Below are 22,921 nucleotides of genomic sequence, written 5' to 3' on the forward strand. Positions count from 1 at the left end.
CCCAGCTCCCAGCTGGAAACAAAGGAGGACACTTCAATGATTTAGATCCTCCCAGAAGAGCTGTGGGTGAGCATTAACATTACTGGTAAGTATATTCGTTTTCTCCTGGGCATTAATCTTGTATAGATAGAGGAATGTGGCAATAGTTGACAAAACTCTTACTGTTTTTTGATGCCATTAACTAAATCTCACAGAAACTCTAGAATAATTGGTGAATTTTAATTATGGCTTTGGGGAAAAAATGTCATAGCTATTTAGCCAGAAAGATCAGCAATCTCCTCTTTTATGGATTAGTCTTGACAACTCAGAAGAGGTTTACCATGTTTTAGGATTGACTTGGTTTGGTTCTGTGGACTGCTAGAAGAATTATTGAATCTTTTTTAGAAGATATATAGATAGAATGCTCTTTAGCAGTGAGGGTACAAAACATTACCTCGTTGATTTTTTTCTTCACTTCTTTTAGCTTGAGAAGTGTTGAGCATATTCTTTAGTTTTAGTTCTATAATGGTAGGCCTTAGCACATCCCTATATTATAGCACTATGCAAACCATCACTATATGAAAAACTGGCAAGAGGATGGTAGAAGTGTTATGTTAGGAATACTATAAATATCCTTCAAATCTATGATTCTGTTTTTAAAAAGGTATTTCTTAGGGCATTTGGTCTTTAAAAGGGTATAAATTGTTGTGGTGGTGTGCTGTCTAGTTGGAACAATTTAATACCTGATTCTCCAGCAGGTTTTCAGAGACAGACTTCTATTAGGAACTTAAATGCTTTTTGAATGAAAAAAAAAGTGCTAAGTAAAAGATCTTGATTTCTCTATTACCTAGAGTTGTGTTCAATGTGTTTCTGACTTCACATCAGTAAATTCATCCCCTCTTGTTCTCTTTCTACAAGGAAAGTTGTGTCATCTGCATAGCAAGCACAGGTTGTTGATGAGTCTTCCTCCAATCCTGATTTCACATTCTTCTTCATATAGTCCAGCTTCTCAAACTATTTATTTAGCACAGGGATTGAATAGATATGGAGAAAGAATACAGCTCTAATACATAGCTTTCTTGGTTATAAATCAGGTTGTGTCACCTTATTCTATTTTGACAATTGTTTCTTGGTCTATGTATAGGTTTCACATGAGCAAATTTGAGTGTTCTGGGATTCCTGTTCTTAATGTTATCCATAATTTGTTATTATCCACAAGGACAAATACCTGTGCATAATAGATAAAACACAAGTGAACATTAAAAAAAATGGGAAATGCATCAGTTCTTAAGAATTTCTGGCTCATGATTGGTATTCAGAAATATTTGTTGAATATCAAATATATTCATTAGCTCTCAAGCCTAGCAACTGTATCTGATAAAAGCTTCCAATAACACAAAAGGCCTGGGGGGGAAAAATAATAAAATTACCATTCTCTCAATTAGGTTCTAGCACAGGCAAATTTGGCCCTGACAGAGATAATCACCAACAATGACAGAAAGGGAATAGTCCTCAGAATAGAATATTTGATGACTGAAAAAGAATTTCAAATCTGTAGATGAGCAAGCTCTAATATAAACATTGGATAATTGTTTCATGGTTGTGAGACTGACAATGTCATCTAATATCCTGTCTGTAAAGTAGAAATGTAGATTAGTTTTTGGAAATGTATATTTGATTACCTAAACTCCTCTGGAGAGTGAATGAATTTCATTTCCTTCAGGATTTATGCCACCTTGATTATAACGGAAGAACCTACAACCACAATGAACTAATAAGCAATTCAAAGACCTATCACATGAGGACAAAGCGGGCCAATAGCTTTTATTCAGCCCAACGTGAGACAATTGGTCTTTATAGCCTTTTTGTAAGAATTTGTGTCTGGATTTATATCTTCTACACAGACCAACAATACTGCTAATTAATCTACTGCTATATTCTGTCAGTGTAAAATTGTAGTATAAAGCAGGCATGCAGTATCTACTTACTCACTGAGATACAGTCATGTGTGTAACCAGAGAAAAGGGTTTGGTTATGGATAACAATAAGAATCAAACACTTGCAAATTGGGCTTGATGTATGCATTTTGTATAGGAATTAACACGGCAGAGTATAAACATGGTATAGAAAAATTAAGTCTAAGAGGAATGCCACTGTGAACTATCTTCCTTGGCTAATGAGAGAAAGAAATGTACCTTATTCTGTTATACTTCTCAAGGTCACTATGAGTTGTCCTGGAGTCAGTGGTATCTCACAACAACATCTCTGAATCAAAGTCTAACTATCTAATGTAAACCACACTTAGTCTTGATTTTTCTTTTCAAGGCTGATTACTTACCACTCTTTGGTCAGAGTAGCCACATTTACATAGTCTTACTCTACAGCATTGTTGTCCCTTTGGGATATCCTTTTGAATTTTTTTCATTAATTTCAATGAACATTTACAAAGATTTTGGATTTCCATTCATTCATTGTTGCACTTTTCTTCCTGCCCCACCCCCCTAGTTCGCTCTTCTCCTTGAAAAGCAAAAGAAAAACTCCTTTATTGGTATACAATCCCCCAGCATTCCCCCACCCCTATCCCGGGTATACTCCACTCTGCAACCCTCATTCCAAACTCATAATAATCATAATGTCCTAAAATATATTACTTCTAAACTGTTCTCTCCCTCATCGGCTTCAATGCAGTATACATAATTTATCCCATTTTTCTCAGTCTTACCCCAACCCTGATGTCAGCCTCATTCTACAACTGTGGTACCATACAGTATTTATCCTTTTGTGACTGAGATATTTCACTCAGTATAATGTCCTTCTGAATTTTAATACTAAAATCTTACCAATTTTCAAAGTCTAAGACAAATGTAACTCTACTACATTTTCTGTTGCCTAGTCTTCTATCTTCTCAGATTCTTCAACTACTTATCTCTCACCACTTTTGCCTTAATTTTTAATGTTTGTGACTTTGAAAATTAGATATTTTCAGGAAATAAAAACTTATTATACAGTCTACATAGGGCTGTTTAGAAACTTTAGTGGCTTGTAGCTGTGATGGTTTATCGTCAAGTTGGAACTGACCGATAGCTGACCCTCTGGTGGGTTTTCGGAGGGAGTTAATCCCATGGGAGGAGATTGCCCAATTCCATTGCCAACCTAAAGGTACATGGCTCAGATCCATCAGTTGCTCCAAAGGAAGAAGATGGGCAATCGACTCTCATGTAATTGGCAGCCTCTGAAAACTGACTGGAAGGAAGGCCAGTTCTAAGTAAATTTTGACAAGACAGTACATAAAAGTAATTTAGATATTTAGATGCTTGTAATTTGTGCTGAAAGTTAGCAGCTTGATGAATATGCTTCAATAGAGAAGAGCTAGAATATCCATTTATTTCCCAAGTACAACCTCATTTGTAGATTTGTAAAAATCCTTTTTTATAAACAATGAAAGAAGCCTGTAAAAGAAAAAAAATATGAAGAGGAGGCCGTAGGGGTTTTAAAATTTATAAAAGCAAATAAAAGAGCCATGAAGAAATCTGACCTTAATGAAGCCGAGGTCAAAGTTTCTGAACAATTTTCTCCCCCATCTGAACCACCAAGAGAGTAGTCTTTCCAGAACATGGACAAAGGCCATCTCTCTGATCTCAACATATTTAAAACATTTTCTGCAAACACAAATAGCTAATTACTGAGCTGAAGAGATATCATCTGGAGAAAACTGGCAACAGTGATGATATGCTGGGAACTGCAAAGTCAGCTCCATAAACTTCTGTGATAGCAAGAACTCAATAATAATTAGCACAGGAAAGAGCAGTCTTGATATGTTGCAGAAGCATGTTGACCTAGAAAAAAAGGACATTTCTTTAAAAAGCATAAGAATTGTGTGCTATGAAGTCCTCATTCCCTAAATCCAAAATATTTCTTCGAAAATCAGCTTGACATCTATGGTTGGGTTTTTTGAAAATAGAAGAAGCATGGATGTTGTTGTTGTTGTTGTTACTATGTGCTGTCGAGTCACCTGCGACTCTTAGTGGCCCTATGTACAAAAGGCCTATAGCCTGCTCAAACCTGTGCCAATCTCACTGTCTCTGACACACCTACCCCCATTACCGCAGTCATTAAATCAATCAATCTCACTAAAGGCCTTTCTCTCCTGTGCTGTCCCTCCACCCTCCCAATCATCATGTCCCTCTCCGAGGACTGGTCTCTCCTTGCAACACGTCCAAAGTATGTCAGATGAAGCTTTAGAATCCTTGTCTCCAAGGAGGAGCCTGGTTTAACCGTCTCCAGAATCAACCTGTTTGTCCTCTTAGCAGTCCATGGTATATCCAATACTCCAACCCCATAGCTCAACGGCATCAGTTCTCCTTCTATCATCTCTAGTCGTTATCCAGCTCTCTGATGCATCACAAGTGACTGCAAATACCATGGCCTCTATCAGGTTCACATTAGTCTCCATAGTGACTCCATTGCTTTTCAGTACATTGGAGAAATCTCTAACAGCTGACTTTCCCAATGCAATATGTCTTTTAATTACCTAGCTGTTGGTACCAAGAATGTTGATTGTAGAGCCAAGCAAATTGAAGCTGTTTACAATCTCAATTTCTTCACCATCCATCACGATTCTACCAATCAGCTCAGTGGTGACAATCTTTGTTTTCTTGATATTGAGCCTCAAGCCATACTGAAGGCTGCAGTCCTTGATCTTCTGCAGCACACACTTCAGGACCTCCTCAGTTTCAACAAGCAGGATTGTGTCATCTGCATAACACAGATTGTTGATGAGTCTTCCTCCAATCCTAATACCACATTTCTTCTCATATAGCCCAGCCTCCTGGATAATCTGTTCTGCATATACATTGAAAAGGTATGGAGACAGGAAACATCTCTGGTATACAATACACCCTTACCAATTTTGAACCATGCAGGGTTTCCTTGCTCTGTTCTAACAATTACCTCCTGGTCCAAGTGTAGGTTTTGCATAAGCACAATCAAGTCTTCTGGGATTCCCATTTTTCTCAGAATTAGCCACAGTTTGTTGTGGTCTACAAATAGTCAATTGCCTTTGCATAGTCAATGAAACACAGGTAGACATTCCTCTGGTACTGTCTGCTTTCAGGCAAGATCCATCTAACTTTAGCCACAATATCCCTAGTACCACGATCCCTTTTAAACCCCGCCTGCACTTCTGGCATTTCTCTATTGATGTGCTGTTGCAGTATTTTTTCAATAATCTTCAGCAGAATCTTGCTTGCATATGATATTAATGATATTGTTCGATAACTTCCACACTCTGTCATATCACCTTTCTTTGGAATGAGAACAAATATAGATCTCTTGCAGTCAGTTGGCCAGTTGGTGTCCTCCAAATTTCTTGGCACAATTTGATGAGCACACCTAGGGCAGGACCTGTTTATTGAAATACGTCAACTGGTATACTGTCAATTCCTGGGACCTTGTTTTTTGCCAATTACTTCAAAGCAGCTTGAACTTCCTCATTCATCATCATAGGCTCTTGCTTACATGTTGTTTCATGAAAATCTTCCATGTCTGGCAATTCCTTTCTGTACAATGACTCTGTATACTCTTTCTACCTTTTTAAATATTTCCTGGATCATTTAATATTCTGCCAAATCCTCCTTAAGTATAGCAACTCAAGGCTTTAATTTGTTCTTAAGTTCCTTGAGCATGGATAGATCTCAGAAAATTCCATCATTGATTGAGTTAAAGTGGAAATATTTGCTTATAAAAAGGATGAGTGACAAAGAGAAAAATAAATAGAAACAGAGATTCTTATACTGAACCATGAGTCATTCAAGCTCTGAAGGATGGTTGCACCATGGTGGGGCCTTCATAGTAGCCAGCTGTCACACATGTGGGTTTCTATCCAGCACTCTTTTCAAACACCTACAAAAATAGCATGGAAATTCCTTTTGTTTCATACTCTTCACGTCACACAAGCATGATTGCATCCAGCTGATTACTGGAACCTTATTTTTCAGCTGAGGATGACAGATACTGCTGTGTGCTGAGTCACAACAAAAGGGTTTTATCAGGCTTTCCTTCATGTTGTTACCATAGGCAAGAGAGGGTGACACCATTGACATTTGATATGAATCCCCACCATGCTGAATAGATTTCCTTATTCCATATCTTTGTTGTTGTTGTTGTTATATGACATTGAGTCGCTTGCAACTCATAGCAATCCTATGTACAACAGAAGAAAACCCTGCTTTATCCTGTGCCAATCACACTGCCCCCGATACACCCATCCCGATTACCCCAGTCACTGAATCAGTCCACCCCATAGAGAATCTTCCCATTCTGCACTGTCCCTCCACCCTCCTAAGCATGATGACCCTCTCCAAGGACCTGTCCCTCCTTACAACATGTCCAAAGATGAAGCCCCAGAATCCTTGCCTCCAACGAGATGTCGGGTTTAACCCTTTCCAGGATGAATCTGTTTGTTTTCTTGGCAGTCCATAGTACATTCAATACTCTTCTCCAGCACCACAGCTTAAAGGCATCAATTCTCCTTCTATCAGCTCTGTCATTGTCCAACTCTCTGATGCATAACAAGTGATTGCTAAGACCATGGCCTGTATGAGATGCACCTTAGTCTCCAGAATGACACCATTGCTCTTCAGTACTTTGGAGAGGTCCCTAACAGCAGACTTTCCCATGGCAATATGTCTTTTAATTTCCTGGATGCTGGTGTCAAGAGTGTTGGACTGTGGAGCCAAGCCAACTAAAGTTGTTAACAATCTCAATATCTTCACCATCCATCCTGATGCTGCCAATTGGTGCAGTGGTGAAAGTCTTTGTCTTCTTAACATTGAGCCTCAATCCATATTGAAGGCTGCATTCCTTGACCCTCTGCAGCAAGCATTTCAGGTCCTTCTCAGTTTCAGCAAGCAGGGTTGTGTCATCTGCATAAAGCAGATTGTTGATAGATCTTCCACCAATCCTGATGCCACACCTCTCCTCACAGAGCCCAGACTCTCAGATAATCTGTTCTGTATACAGGTTGAAAAGGTATGGAGACAGGACACATCCCTGGCGTACATCCTTCCCAATTTTAAACCATGTAGTGTTTCCTTGCTCTGTTCTGACCACTGCTTCTTGCCAAGTATAGGTTTTGCATTAGCACCACCAGGTGTTCTGGGATTCCCATTCTTCTCAGAGTCAGCCACAGTTTGCTATGATTCACACAGTCAAATGCCTTTGCACAGTCAATAAAACACAGATATACATTCCTCTGTTATTCCCTGCTTTCAGCTAAGATCCATCTAACATTAGCTACAATATCCCTAGTACCATGACCCAGCCTGGACTTCTGGCAGTTCTCTGCTGATGTCCTGTTTCAGTCATTTTTGGATAATCTTCAGTAGAATCTTGCTTGCATGTGAAATCAACAATATTGTTCTATAGTTTCCACACTCTGTTGGGTCCCCCTTCTTTGGGATGGGAACAAATATAGATCTCTTCCAATCAGTTGGCCAAGTGGTTGTCCTCCAGATTTCGTGACACAACTTGGTGAGCACATCCAGGGCAACATCTGTTAGCTGAAATACATCAATTCGTATACCATCTATTCCTGGGACTTGTTTTTTGCTATTTCCTTCAAAGCAGCTTGAACTTCTTTCATCACCATAGGCTCTTGCTCATATGTTATTTCATTAAATTCTTCTCTGTCTGCCAATTCCTTTCAATATAGTGACTCAGTATATTCTTTCCATCTTCTTTTAATATTTTCTGGATCATTTAATATTCTACCTAAAGCATTCTTGATTTTAGAAACTCGAGGTTTGAATTTGTTCTTCAGTTCCTTAAGCTTAAGAAATGCTGAGTGAGTTCGGCCCTTTTGATTTTCTGACTCCAATTTCTCGCACATTTCATTGTAATGTTTTACTTTGTCATCCTGTGCTGCCTTTTGGAATCTTCCATTCAGCTCTTTAGTATCTTAAATTCTTCTTTGTGCTCTGGTTTCTCTGCGCTCCAGTGCAATATTCAGAGTTTCTTCTGACATCCATTTTAGTCTTTTATTCCTCCTCTGTCTTTGTAATAACCGTTTGCACTCTTCCCGGATGATAGCTTTGACATCCTCCCACAACTCATCTGGTCTTCGCTCATTAGTGTTCAAAGCCTCAAACCGGTTCCTGAGATGATTCTGAATTTCAGCAGGATGAACTCAAAGCCCCTATATTTTGGTTCCCATGGATTCAGTTTCATTTTCCTCAGCTTCAACTTGAACTTGCATATGAGTAATTGGTGGTCTGTTCCACAATCAGCTCCTAGCCTAGTTTTCACAGCTGATAATGAGCTTCTGCAGTGGTTCTTTGTGAAGATGTAATCAATCTTATTCCTACATACCTTTAACTTAATAAATTTACCTTAGCAAAGTCCTTGAACAGGACTTTAGATAAAAGAAAGTGATCTAAGAGTTCCTCCTGAAGTTTTATTTGTCTCTTCATGGTAATTATTCGCATTAGGCTCTAGAACGTTGACTGTCTCAGAGTTGTACACTTTCTCCATTGTAAAACACTGAGGACCATTCTTTCCTCTCTAATTTTCATACCATTTCAACAGTTCCCTCAGCAATATCTTACATTGTTAAAAATAATCAAAGGTGTTCCAGATAGCATTTCTAGGTACTCTTCTTGTGCAATTTATTTTGTCCAAAGGCCTTTTGGAAGGTTGGCTATGGGTTGGTTCCTACTCAATGGCACACAGCAATAAAAACAATGTCCATAAAGTCTTGAAAATGTGATGAAAATAAAGAATACATGCTTGAAATCCACGCTTATTAAACCCTCCCTCCAGTATATGACTTTTTGTTTTATCTTTTAACAGTTTATTATGAATTGAGTACAAGTCTACAAAGCTGATCAGTTTTCATTGAATAATTCTTATGCATATTGTTTCATATAATTGGTTGCATTCCCCAGTGTGTATTATTTGGCTAAAATATGAGCCATTATCAGTCCATAGTTTATATTATAATGTATAGCTTATTTCTTCAGGGGAACATATTTTCAAAGAATCTCTCTTAGGAATAATTGGACAAGTTCATTAATTCTATTTTTAAAAAAATGCTGGACAAATCATAATAGTTAGAAAAAAGGTTGAAGTTGCATCTGATTTAATTTTACTTAGATCCACAGTCAACACCCACAATAGAAGCAGTCAAGAAATTCAAGAGACGTGCTGAACTTGGAAACCAGTTGTCAGGGTCCTTTTAAAATTTCTAAAGAGTAAAGATGTCAGTTTAAAGACTAAAGTGTGCCTGATCCAAGCCATGGTACTTTTGATTATTTCCTATGCATCTGAAAGTTGGACAATAAATAAAGATGACGGGGGGGGGGCGGAATCAATGCCTTTGAATATGAATTGGGAGAAAAGTATTGACTATCCTATGGACTGTGAAGAGAACAAACAAATATGTCTTGGAGAAATTGTAGCTCCTTAGTTTCAAACATGATGAAACTTCATCTCACTTCCTTTGGACATATTTTCAGAAGGAACCAGTGCTTGGAGAGAGACATGCTGGGAAAGATGGAGGGTAAGTTAAAGAGAGGAAGACCCTCAGTTAGACAATGGGCTTGATGATAGCAGAGATGATGAGGATGGTGCAGGAAAGAGCAAGGCTCACATCTCTTGATTATAGGGTCACTATGAATCACTATTCTATGCCACCTAATAACAAAACTATATCTACAAAAGTAAGACTTTCTTTCCAGAAGAATTAAGTGTAAAATCAAATTATTAGACTCCCCTATAAATTCATCTTCTGCTGAACTGTTGAGCACGTAAGAAATGTCTAGACGTTTCACTAGACATCTTCTAAATATAGAGAGCAATGTGGTATATTTGATTGTGAATTTTCTGAAGTCAAATATCTTGATGTATTTTTATCTCTGTGCCAGGAGAGTTACCTGATACACATAACTAATAAATGTTGTTTGATTCTGAGTACGTTCACAGAGAAAATGTCTGAACAAAATTTTAGATTTATTTTTTTTTTAGTAAAACTGGAATGAGTTTCAGAATCAATCTTTTTTGACTGAGAACATAGGATGTGGGGATGGAGCTTGTCATTGAAACAAGCTCAGAAAATGAGAGTGTGGGGGATTATTAGCCATAAGTATCAATCAGAAGAGTTTAATGCAAAGAAGCCAGGAAATGAAGATGAGTAAGTTGTGATCATAAAAATGAGAAGACTCATGAAGTTGGTAAATGGCCAGTTATAATTAAAAAACTTACACATCTGAATATAACAATCAAACAAGCAACCAAAATCTATGCAATGTCTACAGTTGTTACTGTTTTGTGCCGTTGGTCACCTGAGACTCACAGTGACCCTATATACAACAGTTCTGACCTCTGTCCTATCCTTAATAGGAATGGAATCTGACACACCTAATCTCACAGCCCTACTCACTTTTATCAATCAATCCATTTTATGTGGGTTCTTTTTCTCCTGAGCTGTCCCTCTACCTTTCCAAGCATGATGTTCTTCTCCAAAGACTGGAATCTCCTGGCCACATGCCCAAAATATGTTAGACGGAGCTTCAAAGTCCTTGCCTCCAAGGAGAAACTTCGTTTCACCCTCTTCAACAGACTTATTTGTTCTCCTGGTGGTCCATAGTATGTTCAATATTCTTCCCCAGCACCACAGCTCAAGGGCATCAACTCTTCATCTGCCACCCTTAGTAGTGTTCCAGCTCTCTGATGCAAAGCAAATAGTTGTGAAGACCATTGTCTGGATCAGGCTCGCCTTACTTTCTAGACTGACATCATTGCTCTTTAGAACTTTGGAGTGGTCTCTGACAGCAAACTTCCCCAATACAAGTAATCTTTTGTTTTTCTGACTGCTCGTGTCAAGAGTGTTGATTGTGGATTTGAGCAAAATGAAATTGTCAGCAACGTCAGTCTCTTCTCTGTCCTTCATAGTACTGCCAATTGGCTCTATGGTGGGAATCTTTGTCTTTTTTATGTTAAGTGTTAATCCATATTGAAGACTACATTACTTTGACCTTCTGCAGCAAATAGTTCAGGTCCTTCTCAGTTTTGGCAAGCAACGTCGTATCATCTGCATAATGTCCACTAGGTAAATTAAAACTCTAAGGCATGTGAAGATTCAAATTCAACATCAAAAAAAGGAGACCCTCAAAATGGGAGACCCTGTTTTCTTAAAGAAAACAGAACACTGGGTTGAACCTCAAGCATTTCCATGACTATTGACTGTACCAGTATAAAGATTGATGTAATACATGTGAATATAAACATTAAATAAATTACTCAATTAAAAGTGTTGTCCTTTGTCAAAGCCTTATGTTAAAGTCAGTATTACTGAAATAAACGCATAACTTCTCTCGTGGATTAAATTTGATATTGACAAAAAAAGAGATGTATTGATTAATATTTAAATGGCTATTTAGATCCTAGGAGATATAAACTATGTTTAGAGATATTTGCCTGCCCTTTTCTAAGCGTAGCCTAAGTTTCACTAGCTAAACATTAGGAAAATAATTTTCTCAATTTAGCTAATTAAAGAAAGTAAGAGGGCATGCAATAAGGAACCATTTTCCCCAATGTTTCAAAGTCCATTTGAAAACTGCCAAAACCTAGGCTAATTCATAAAAATCTGCATAGACACAATCCAAACCTGAGTCATAAATAACAGCATGTTGTCAGATAACCAAGTGTACCACAAAGCCAACTGACAAGAACTGCTGATAATAGACTCACAATTGCTCTTATCTCAGTTCCCAAGAAATCTTTTGACAGGCTGAATTAAAAGTTCTTATTCCTGACCCTAAAAAGAACAAGAAGTAAAGGAAATTATGTGAGGGATAGAGCACAGAGATTCTGTGAAGGCCCATGAGTAATCTATAAGCTTATTCGTTTCCTCATTTTAAAGAAAATCATATCTCATTTTACAGGACTGTTTACAAAAACATTTGCAGGGAATGTTTTCCTTTCTTTAAAGAAAACAAACCATGAGGACAATGTGATGACCTGGCTCATTGCAATTCTATGCAAATGATATTTGATCCAAACCCAATGCCACTACTAAGACAAAAAAAATATCTCTTCATTCCAATCCAAATTCCATGTGCCCTCTGAATCTCCAGGGAGTTTTGTAGAAATGATTTTTGTTAACAGTATTTGACAGGGGAAAGAAGATTACATATGGTGCAAGAATTAAAATGATTTCTCAAGGTTACTAAGCAAAAGTCACCAGTGAAAATATATCTAGGACACAGGACTCTAGATTTTCAAATATAATTATGCATCAGAAATTGAACAAAGGAGAACTAAAATGAATTAAAAGTCTAAGAACTAAAATGTTAAAACCCAGGTAGAGAAAATGAGGATAGTTTCTAAATAATAATCTTCATGAGTTTTTTTGTATGTGAAACTATATATATACATATATACATGCATACATACATACATACATACATACATACATACATACTTCTTGTTGTCAGGTGCCATTGAGTCGAGTACGACTCAGTGACCCTATGAACAAAAGACTTGAACTTAGTCCTGTCCTGTGCCATCCTCACACTTCCTGACACACATTGCAGCAGTTATCGTGTCAATCCACCTGGCTGAGGGTCCTCCTTTCCTTAGCTGACCCTCCGCCCTTCCCAACATCATGTCTGTCTCCAAGGAATAGCCCCTCCTAGCAATATATCTAAACTATGTGAGGTGAAGGCTTATCATTCTTGCCTCCAAAGGGCACTTTGGCTTTACAATTCCAAGACATCTGTTCATTCTCTTGGCTGTCCTTTAGATGTTCAGTGCTCTTCTCCAACACCACAGCTCAAAGGCAACAGTTCTTTTTCTGTCATCTTTATTCGTTGTCCAAGTCTTGGATGCATAGATAATAATCTAAAAGACTATGACCTGAGTCAGATGCACCTTAGTCCTCACACTGACATCACTACTCTGCAATAATTTAGAAAGGTTCCTAACTGTAGATTTTCTCAGTTCAGCGCATCTCTTTATTTCCTGACTGTTCATACCAAGCATGTTAATTGTGGATCCAAGCAAGGTGAAGCTGTTAACAGTTTCAAATTCCTCTCCATCCATCATGACACTGTCTATTGGACCAATGGTAAGAATCTTTGATTCCTTGATATTGAAACACAATCTCTGCTGAAGGCTACATTCCTCAATCTTCTTCAACAAGTGCTTCAAGTCCTCCTCACTTTCAGCAAGCAAGGTTGTGTCAGCTGCATAACGCAAGTTACTGATGAGTCTCACTCCAAATGATGCCACGTTACTTTTCATAGAGTCCAAATTCTTGGATAATTTTCTCAGCATATAGATTGAACAGGTACAGAGATAGAATACGTCTCAGACATTCCCTTCCCAATTCCAAACCATGCAGTGATCCATTTGCACAACAGCCCCCTGATCCAGGTATAGTTTCCTCATGAGCACAATCAAGTGCTCTGGGATTTCCATTCTCCTCAATGTCAGCCACAACGTGTCATGGTTCAGAGTCAAACTCCTTTGCGTAGTCGATAAAGCACAGATATTCTTCTGGTATTGATATTAGTAATGATATCTCTGGTGCAACAGTCTGTTCTAAATTCTGCTTGAACTTCTGGTATATATATATATATATATATTGTTATACCATGCCCTTCTGTTACTCCAGCAATCTGGTTATTAATCCCTCTTTTCCCCAGGGATGATGGCACTCTTGACCTCCTGGGGCTCTGTATTTGGGTGCTACCACTCATAGCCTTTCCAGTTCATTTCCTAAGGTACTCCTGGGTGCTGCCTCCATGGCACAGGCCTGTGGACCCTGGTTGGTTTTCTGGTGTGCTCAGTGAGGGCAGGTGTGTCATAGACCACGAGATTGGTTCAGGATAAGGAAGGGCTCAGGACTATCTCTCATATGGTCTCTGTAAGTCATAGTTGACTCAACAACAGCAATATACTGTTGTTCATGAGATTGTCCTAATTCAATCTCATAATTACTGATACATCTGCCCTTATTCCTACAGTCACTGTATCAATCCCTCTCATCCAGGATCTTATTCTACTGTATCACGTCCCACACTTCCAAGCATGATATTCTTCTTCAAAGACTGGTCCTTTCCAGCAGGATGCCCAAAATATGTGGGACAAAACTTCAAAATTCTTGTCTCCAAGGAGCAGCCCAGGTTCATGCTTTCCAGGACAGACTTTGTATTTGTTTGTTTTCTCAGTACATTTTATTACATCAGGTGGGTGGGGCTTTTGGAGGACAGTGTGGTACACTCAGTCCTTGGCAGCTGCCTTCCTCATGGTAGACAAGGACATTGCTGAATTCTTCTCATGGTGCAAATGTGTGTCCCCATCCTTTTCTGGATGAACTTGACGTATTTGGTTTTTTTTGGTGGTCCATGGTACATTCTTCTGCAGTACAACAACTCAAAGATATTAATTCTTTTCTGTTTTCCTTAGTTATTGTCTAGCTCTCAGATGTATAGCAAGTAATTGTGAAGGCCATGGCCTAGAACATTCACACTTTAGTCTGTAGACTGATATCATTGCCCTTTAGCACTCTTGAGAGGTCTTTGACAGCAGACTTTGCTAAAGCAACTCATCTTTTGATTTCCTGACTGTTGGTGCCAAGAGTGTTGATTGTGGAACCAAGCAAGATGAAATTGTTAACAATCTCAGTCTTTTCTCCATCTATCATGATGCTGTCAATAGGCCCAGTGGTGAGAATCTTTGTTTTCTTGATGTTGAGATGCAATCCATACTGAAGACTGCAATCTTTGACCTTCTGCAGCAAATGCTTCAAGTCCTCCTCAGTTTCAGCCAGCAAGGCTGTGTAAATGTGTGTTTGTGTGTGTTTTACAGTTCAATATAATGGAAGAAAGGCACTTTATAGAGGGCATTGTCCTCCCACTCCTTGCAATTGGAATCTGCACGGCTAAGAGGTGTTGTTTCTAACGGTGTACTCAATATAAGCATATTTTTTACATTCTAACAGGTAAAAAAAGCGGGTCATGCCATTAGAGAGACACTGAGCAGCATGATAATTCAACAAGCTTTGAGTTTTTCTTCCAACACCTGTCACCATGTATCCCCCAAACTCCAATAGACATAAGGGTAAGTACACATTTGGATTCTGATGATAGTCCTGGAAGCCAAGGGTAAATTTCAAAATCTATCCAACACCATAACAAAACAATGAATTGTTATTGTATCTAGATGAAGTTCTGTTGGTTAGGAATTTAAATATTTGCACAGGATGCCCTTTACATTGTTAGAGAAAAATCTCAGCACTTGTGTGGTATCATTAAAATAGTTGCTCAGATTTTGGTACATACAACTTATACCCTTAATTACTATTGAATAGAAACTTCATGAGGAAGTTGGATATGAGGACTTTTTAAAAGGCTTAAAGGGTGTTGTCTGATAAAGATGTCTTTAAAACAGAGCAATAGAAATGAGAATATATGGTTGCAACAACTCTGCAGCTTTGTCTTATCAGAGTCATCTTCCAGGGCTCCACAGGTTTGGTGAAATACCTCAGCTAACATTCTGTCACTTTCTGAGGCTTTATTTGTTCCTCTTGCCTCCAGTGCAGCTTGAACCAATTGAGGTGTTTCAATAATTAGATGCAAACTTGGATGTTCTCACTCATCTATGACATAAAAATTGGAAAACAGAAACCTGGCTAACCAACTAGATGAGGTACTTATTTGTTCCCATTGCCAAAAAGAGTAATCCAACAGAGTGTGGGAAGTATCAGGTAATTTCATACACAAGTAAAATCTTCCTCAATATTATTTAAAAATAGCTAGAACAGCACACTGACTGGGAATTGTCGAGCCCAAACTGGATTAAGAGGTTATGGAGATGGATAGCAATACTGATGTCCGATAGATCTTGGCTGAAAGCAGAGAATAATAAAAAGTTATATACTCATGCTTTATTGATTATACAAATGCATTTGACCTTGTCAGTCATAAAAAATCATAAATAGCAATGAGAAAAATGTGAATTCCAGAATGCCTAATTGTGTTTGTGTAACATCAAGAAGTAGTCATCTGAACAGAATATGGAAAAACACATTTCAATAGAAGAAATGTGTGTATCGAGATTGTATCTTTTCTCTACATCTATTCAATATGCATGCTGGCTAAATTATTTGAGAAACTGGACTGTATGAATAAAAATGAGAAATCAGTATTGGAAGAATACTCATCAATAACCTGCATTATTCAGATACACCAGCTTGCTTGCAGAAAGGTAAGACTTGAAGTACTTACTGCAAAACATCAAAGACTACAGCCTTCATTATGTTTCACAGCCCAATATTAAGAAAACAGAAGTCCTCACCTCTTGACCTATAGGCAAAATCATGACAGATGGAGAAAAGTTAATGATTTCATTTTACTTGGATCCAGAATTAATGCCCATTGTAGCAGAAATCAGGAAATCAAAAGAGTTGTTTCATTTCAAAATCTGCCATCAAGGACCTTGTCAAAGTGTTCAAAAGCAAGGATACCAGTTTAAAGAATAAAGGGCACTGAATGAAAACCATGGTATTTACAATTACTTTAGTATGTGTCTAAAAGTTGAATAATGAATAACAGTGATAAGAAAATGGATACTTTTTAGTAGTAGTATTTTCAAAGAGTATTGAATATCACATAGACTACCAGAACAACAAATCAATCTGTCTTGGAGTAAGTGTAATCAGGATGCTCCTTAGAGGCAAAGATAGTGAAATCAACAATGGTCTTGAGAATGGAGCATGTAAGGATGTAAGGATGACCCATCAGAGAGCAACGTCCTCATCTGTTGTTTATAGGATTGCTATGAAATTGTCAGGAAATTTGGAGGGCAATTGCTTGGTGACTAACTAGAAAAGATCCATAGTTGTTTTCATGCCCAAGAAAGGTGATTAAATAAAATGTAGAAATTACTGAGCAATAACATTGGCCTAGTGGCAAGAAGTTGTGCTGCAATCCTGAAGGCATGTAGTTCGAGGCCACAAGCTGCTCTTCAGGAAAAAGATGAGCAATCTCCTCCCATGTGATTAACTACCTCTGAAAACCTGCCTGAGGGTCAGCTGTGGGTCGGTTCCAACTCTGCAGTACACAACACAACAAAAATATTAATATTACACGCAAGCAAAATATTACTGACAATCATCCAAAAATGACCAGAACAGTGTATATTGACAAAGAACTGCCAGAAGTTCAAGCTGAATTTGGAAGAAGCCATGACATCAAGGATATCATTAGTGATGTCAAATGGATCTTGGCTAAAATCAGAGAATACCAGAAGAATATCTATTGGTGATTTATTGACTATGGAAATGCATTTGACTGTTCGGATCATAACAAAATATGATTAACATTGAGAAGAATGGGAATCCTAGAAAGCTTAATTACGATCATACAAAATCCATGTCTAGGCCAAGAAGGTGTTATCTAAACAGAGCAAGAGAACCCTGGATGATTTTAAATCAGGAAAGGTATATGTCAAGTTTGTGTCCTTTCTCCATATATATTCAATCTGTATGCTAAGAAAATCATTTGAGAAGTTGAACTCTATGAAGAAGAATATGGCAATAGGATTGGAGGAAAACTCAACAACCTGCATTATGCGGATGAAACAACCTTGCTTGCTGAAAGTAAGACATGCTCAAAACACTTGCTGCAGAAAATCTAAGACTACAGTCTTCAATATGGATTGCATCTCAACATCAAAAAGATAAAATCCACACTATATGACAGATAAGAAACATTATGATAGAAGGAAAAAAGATTGAAATAGTCGACTGTTTCTCTTACGTGGATCCACAATAAACACCCTTGGCATCAGCAGTCAGCAGATCAGAAGATGTATTGATTATATTGGGCAAGTCCACAGTCAGGGACTTCTCCAAACTACTGAGGAACAATTATGCTAGTTTGAAGACTCAGGTGTACCTGATTCAGGCCATGTTCTTTTCAATTACTTGCAATGTCTCTGAGAGCTGAACAATGAATAAGAATGGCAGACAAATTGATGCCTTTGAACTATGGTGTTAGAGAAGAGTACTGAATAGTCTACAAACTACCAAAAGAATAAACAGATATGCCATTGGAAAAGTGCAACTAGAATGCTTCTTGGAAATAAGGATGGGAAATGTTCATCTTACATATTTTGGGTATGTTGCTAAGAATGGGTAATCCTTGGAAAGGGACATCATGCTTGAGAGGGAGACCTTCAGTGAGATGGATTAATACAGTGACTACAGCAATGGGTTGAAGTGTGTCACAGACAGTGAAGATGGCAGAGGGTAGGACAGAGTTAAGATCTACTGTGCGAAAGGTTACTATGAGTCATATTCAGCTTGAGGGCATCTAACAACAACAATGAAATTGCCAATGATTTATTTTTACATGAATCTACGATCAATACCCAGAATAACCAGAGTAACTGTAATAAAGAAATAAAAACATATGTTACATTGGGGGAATTTGCTGTTATGTTCTCCCCAAAATGCTAAAAAGCAACAATATTCATTTAAGCACTAAGGCATGTGATCCAGACCATGGTATTTTCAATCACTTCCTATGCGTCTGAAAGTTAGACAATGAATAAGGATCACAGAAGAACTGATGCTTTGAGTGGCAGTGTTGGTAAGAAGTACTGAACATTCCATGGACTGTGAAGGAACGAATGTCTTGGAGGAAGTGCAATTGAGGTGCTCCTTAGAAGTAAGGAGGGTGAAACTTTGTCTTATTATACTTTAGGCATGTTGTCAGGAGGGTCCAGCAAGGACGTCATGGGAAAAGGGAGAGACACAAAAAGAGAGGAAGATGCGCAACAAGATGAATTGACAGAGTGAGTAAAACAATGGGCTTGAATCTATGAGAGATAGTGAGGATGTACAGGAAAGTGAAAATTTCAAATTTGTTGTTACTATGGCTCGATGGCACCCAGTAGCAACCACATGAGAGTAGTCAACTCAGTGGCACCTGACAACACCAATAGCATTAGAATCACATGCGAGTTCATTAGTTAGTATCTATTAAGGCAACACTAGTCACACACAGGGTTCAAATACGGTCATTAGAAGTAGGCTAAACTGAAAGCTGATGTCCAAAGAAAAAGTCATATTTATCAGAATCTTTCCAATCATGTATCAGTCATCAGTTCATCTGTTGTTGTAGTCAATAGCTCCCACTTAAAAATTCCTCTCTTGTTATTGATATTTATGTTTCTTAGAGCTTTTTTCCTCCAAAAATATGAAACAACTGTTTCTTTTTCATTGCACATTTCTACCGCTAAACTGATTTACTCATTAATATTGTTCAAAATCACTCACTGTTATTTCTATTCCTTACAGAAATTTTATCCACTGATGCCAAGAAATCTGGAGGACTATTACCTGGCCAACTGACTAGAAAAGATGCATATTTATTCCCATTCAAAAAAAAATATAAGTGATCCAACAGAGTATGGAAATTATTGAACAGTATCACATACAAGCAAAATCATCTTGCTTAAGATCATCAAAAAAACCACTGGAACAGTATATCAATAGAGAACTAACAGAAATACAAGCTAGGTTTAAAAGAGGCATCATAGGGACATCATAACCAATATCAAATGGATCTTGGCTGAATGCAAAGAGTATTAGAGGAATGTCTATCTGTGATTTAATGACTATGCATTGACAGAGACATTTAACTATGTGGATAACAACAAATTGTGGCTAACTTTGAGAAGAATGGGAATTCCAGAACACTTGATGGTGTTCATGTGAAACTTATTCTTGGACCAGGAAACAGTCCTCAGAACAGATCAAGGAAACACCACTTTCTTCAAAATTAGAAAAGCAGTGTGCCAGGGAGGCATCCTATCTTCATACTTCTTCAATCTATATGCAAAATAGATCATTCGGGAGGTTGGACTTTATGAGGAAGAATGTGGCATCAGGATTGGCGGAAGACTCATTAGCAATATACGTTATACAGATGACAGAATCTAGCTTGCCAAAACTGAGGAGGACCTGAGACATTTGCTCCAGAAGGTCAATGACTAGTCTGCAATATGGAATGAAGTTCAACATCAAGAAAACAAAAATTCAGTACACAGGAGCAATAACTTTGACTGGGGAGCATTATGCTGAGTGAACTAACCCAATCCCACAAGGATAAATATCGTATAAGACTTTAATATTGTAGAATGAGTATAAGGATCCAGAAGGAGAGTTAGAGGCTGGAAACAAAGGCATGTGGATGTACAGGGGGAAGAGGAGATTAATTATTGGGTTGTACAATTTGATGAGTGGGGGGTGAGGGAAATTGAAAGAATTTGTTCGAATTTGTATTAAAATTTTGTAAATAAACTAATGTAAAAAAAAAGAAAACAAAGATTTGCACTATTGAACCTATTGACATCACGAGTATAGATGGAAAAGAGATTGAGAGTGTTCACAGTTACAGTTTGCTTGGCTCCACAATCAACACTCCTGACACCAGCAGTCAGGAAATCAAAAGACAAATTGCACTGGGGGAAAAATCGCTGTCAGGGACCCCACCAGAATGCTAAAGAGTAGTGATGCCACTCTAGAGACTAAGGTGCACCTAATCTAGGCCATGGTCTTCACAATTACTTGCTGCGCATCTGGGCTGAACAATGACTAAGGATGACAGAAGAAGGATTGATGTAGTTGTGGTGCTGGGAAAAACATACTGTAGACTGTCAAGAGAACAAATAGGTCTGTCCCGGAAAGTGAAACCAAGTTTCTTTGGGGACAAGGATTTTGAGGCTTTGTCTCACATGCTTTGGGGAATACCAATCCTAGGAGAAGGACATCATGCTTGAAAGGGTGGAAGGACAGTACAGTAAAGGAAGACCCTGGATGAGCTGGATTGACACAATAACTGGGGTAATAATGAGAGCAGGTGTGTCAGAGACAGTGAGTTGGCTCAGGATAGAACAGAGTTCGGAGTAGTTAACTTGATGGCACACAGCAAGAGTAACACTTAGACTCTGGTTTTTGTTGTCAACTATACAACAACTGACCTTTGTTGAAGGCGGCTTATCCCTTAACAAGAAATCTCCAAAGTCAGATACAAGATTCCAGAAGGTGAGAAATAATCAATCAAAATATGGCAAACTATTAAAGTACACTTGATTTTACAAAAATACGATAGCAAGTAGGTCTTGACATTATCTAATGTAAAGAAAATACATATAGAGGTGCACAGCAGCAGAAACATTGAGGAAGCATGTCCCCCATACACAATTGTTCACTTTATCCATATTAGACACATAGCAATTCATATATTTGCTAAAGTACATTTATTAGTTAGACCACCTATTTTTAACTTAAATGAATGCTCTAAAACACAATGTTGCCACTAATTGATTATAACTCATAAGTGACCCAGGAACTGCCATATGCTGTGGCATCTTCCATATCCAATATGCTTGAGAACATTATTATAGTCACTGTGTCAATCCATTTTGAGGTTCTCTCTTTCTTTTCCTGATCCTTCACATTTTTTCCAGTATGATACCCAAAAGAGGAATTTTCTTCATCCTTGCCTCTAAGAATCAACCTGATCATTATATCCAACACAGACTTCTTTGTTCTTTTGGTATTTCATGGGATTTACAGTACTCTTCTCCAGCATCACAGCTCAAAGGTATCAATTCTTCTATCCTTATTCATTTTTCAGTTTTAGGATACATAGGATGCAATTGAAAATACCATGATCTGAATCAAGTGCATCGCGATGCTTAAATTAACATCACTCCTCTTCAGCATTTTGGAGAGGTCCTTGACAGTAGATTTTCACAATGCAACATGTCTTTTGGTTTTCTGACTGCTGAAACCATGAGTGTTGATTGTGGATCAACAATAAAAATAAATCATTGACAACTTCAATATTATTCTCTGTTATTATATTATTTATTTATCTAGTGATGAGGATGTTTTTCTCTTAATGTTGAGATGTAACCCTTACTGAAGGCTGTAGTTTTAGATGTTTTACAGCAAGTGTTCGAGTCTTCTTCATTTTCTGTAGGCAAGGTTGTGTCATCTGCATAATCCAAGTTGTTGACTAATCTTTCTCCAATCCTAATACCACATTCTTCTTCATATAGTTCAGTTTATCGAATAAATTGTTCAGCACACAGATTGAACAGGTATGGGGAGAGGATACAGCCTTGACACACAGATTTTTCTGACATTAAGCCAGACAGTGTTCCCTTGTTCGGGTCTATATATATAATAGAATCTCAGATAAGTGTCATGAGAGCTTATGTACCTTTTCAAGAATAATGGATAATTTTTTTTAAGTTAATTATAATATTTTCTTAATTTAGTCTTCAAATTAGGGCTGGTTTAGCACTGAAACTCAGAAAGAATTGATAAACAGAATAAATACTATTTTCCCAAAATGCATATTTGTAAAACTTCCAGGGAATATTCTTTCATGAAAATTATGCCTTAAAATATTCATTCTGTCCTGCCAACCCCTAAATTTTTAAGTTCTAGGCTTGAGTTCATTTTATTCACACAAAAAAATCAGGTTTTCTTTCTCACACAATGATGTATTTCTTTAAAAATATCTCTACATATAAGTATCTGAGCCTAATTGCACTTCCTATTAAAAGGTGTTACTCACAGCTCTTGACTCATTCCTTCTGTTGTTCTTTTTACACCTCTAAGATGCAATGAGTCAGGTATGGCTGTTGTGAGCTTTGCTTTGAAGCCATGGAATTATGGCATTCTCTAAACTCTTGGGTCTGGGAACTTTATGGTGGTCCAGCCATACTTGCTCTAGTTGATATGGCTGACCTCTGACCACTGTAAAAGGAAACCATAAAAGGCACAGAGTGACTTGGTACCGTTTAGTTTGAGAATCTCCAAAGTTCAGTTTGAGGTCAAGGACTACAATCTCTTCCCTAA

The sequence above is a fragment of the Elephantulus edwardii genome, unplaced genomic scaffold (genome assembly GCF_000299155.1).
Source record: "Elephantulus edwardii isolate Elephantulus edwardi_28Jun2011 unplaced genomic scaffold, EleEdw1.0 scaffold00099, whole genome shotgun sequence".
Taxonomy (NCBI): Eukaryota; Metazoa; Chordata; class Mammalia; order Macroscelidea; family Macroscelididae; genus Elephantulus; species Elephantulus edwardii.